Below are 2,171 nucleotides of genomic sequence, written 5' to 3' on the forward strand. Positions count from 1 at the left end.
AAATAAACCTGCTTATTACTTCTGTAACATGTTTAAAAATATATATTATCAGTAAAAATCCTCAACTCGTGTCCTGTTTCTACAAATTGTCTTTGTAACACTTCAGAAGAACTCTTAACTCTTGTAGATATAAAAGACAACAACTATCCAAAAAAAACCCTCCTTTCAATCACTGAAAATAATTTATTTACCACATTGTAAATCTGGGCCCTAAAGGGTTAATGCTACTGAGACTGTCTGTGTGCTGCGGCTGGATGATGACACGCACACACACACACACACACACACACACACACACACACACACACACACACACACACACACACACACACACACCTGCTTATTCTGTCTGGATATTTGGTGTTTTGAGTTCACAAACTACTCTGGTTACTTTTTTAAAAGTTACACTACATTAGCTCGTAGCTGTGCTGCTGATCAGCGCTAACAGACATGGAGCCGCTGACTCCCGATCACACAGGGTCTGTGTTGGTGCTTCTTGCTGTATCTGAGTAATTATTGATAAGATAAACATGCTGTAGCTTCACCTGTCGTGACTTCCTTGAAAGAAAAAAAGGTAACTTGCAAAGCTGTCGCATCAGACAGTTTTCATCACGTCACATCACACACACATGCCTTGCTATCTTTGCAAGGACTACACACAGCACTAACAGCCTCGCTCTGTGCACAAGAACCAGCAGTGTTGGTTTTTCAAAATAAAGTATATCTTAACTTTTCATTGATGTTTAAATAGGGTTTCAAAGTCTGATTATGGTTAGTAAAAGTGCACAAATATAGGATATAAATATGCTTTACACTGTTTAAGCCTAATATAGGCCTATTTAAAAAAAAAAAACTTTATTCTGAAAGTGTGGCAGCTATGTTTTTTGCCGTGGCGGTGTGCCACGATCAATTACATGTRGGGGAAACCCTGCCCATCTTTCCCAGTAATAATCAAATGGTACCACTTTACACTAAGGCTCCCCTCATATAAACACTTTATAAATCATTAATAAGTGTTTATTAATGTATTATATATTGGGAAAACCTGTGATGTGTGATAACAGTGCTTAAACAATATGACTTGTGATGAACAAATACAGAAGTATGTAGTGTTGATGTCTTTCTGTTCTGGGTTCTGATTAAAAATAAAAAAAATAAATAAAAAAAATCATTTCCATTCCAGTGATCTATCAGTTGGTCAAATACACAAAAGGGCTCCATTTGATTGGTGAAATACTTCAAGCTGAGTGACAATAAATGCAAACTTCTGACTTTGGAGTATAAAACAAAAAGTGAATAACCAACCATTTTTCATTTTATCATATCAGTTTTTAAAATAAACAAATGAGCACACAGCACCGGGAGCGAGCAGCTACATGTCAGAGTTYAGTGTTTGTGGGACAGGATGTTAAAGACATCAAGGTAAAACTAAAAACCTTTAAGTACATCTTACTGACCTTCACTAACAAAGATGTGACATGTAGTTATTAAACTGGAGCAAAACTAAAGTTCAGACTTCAGCTGTGAGATCTGACAAAATCATTTCTTTGTCTTTACTTTAAAAAGGCACTGTTTGGTTAAATCTCCTCTCTCAGGCCTCGAGGGCAGCTCTCACATCTTCATTCTTATCTCAGCAGTGGGATAGGCTGGGTTTTTAACTTTCAAACTTTAGATTAGAATTAAATCAACTATCCTGCATCCTGGATTTAACAGTTTTATCTACATTTTACAAACTGTGTGTTTGATTTAAAATATTTATTCTTTCTGATTTTGTCATAAAATCGTACATAYTCCTCCACTGTAATGTTATAATAATAATGAAGCAGCATAATGTGACACTCTTTTTTTCTTTAGTGWTTTAACATAAGTTGTTGCTGATGAAGCTTTCTACACTTACTATGAAAGAGTATTTAAAGACTGTAGAAGGAAAAACTAATTTTGTGGCTTGTCCTGTCCCTGCATCGATGCTAACTGCTAACCATCACATACATCTAACAACAGAATAGGGCTGCAACTAACAATTATTTTAATAATCGATTCATCTGTTGATTATTTTTCGATTAATCGAATAATTGGCCAAATCATTAAAACGCTTAATTACATGAATATGAGTAGATATAAAATAAGTTAACTCCTTAAGGATGCAAATTTATCTTATAGGTTTATTAACA

General features: G+C 34.9%; 1 protein-coding gene across 1 annotated transcript in view; it reads right to left on the minus strand.

The window, feature by feature from the left end:
• Positions 1-2,171, minus strand: part of LOC106512346 (Scm polycomb group protein like 2) — a gene marked incomplete in the record, with an annotated part of 21,616 nt that overhangs the window by 4,590 nt on the left and 14,855 nt on the right.

This window comes from Austrofundulus limnaeus, unplaced genomic scaffold (assembly GCF_001266775.1).
Source record: "Austrofundulus limnaeus strain Quisiro unplaced genomic scaffold, Austrofundulus_limnaeus-1.0 Scaffold8, whole genome shotgun sequence".
Taxonomy (NCBI): domain Eukaryota; kingdom Metazoa; phylum Chordata; class Actinopteri; order Cyprinodontiformes; family Rivulidae; genus Austrofundulus; species Austrofundulus limnaeus.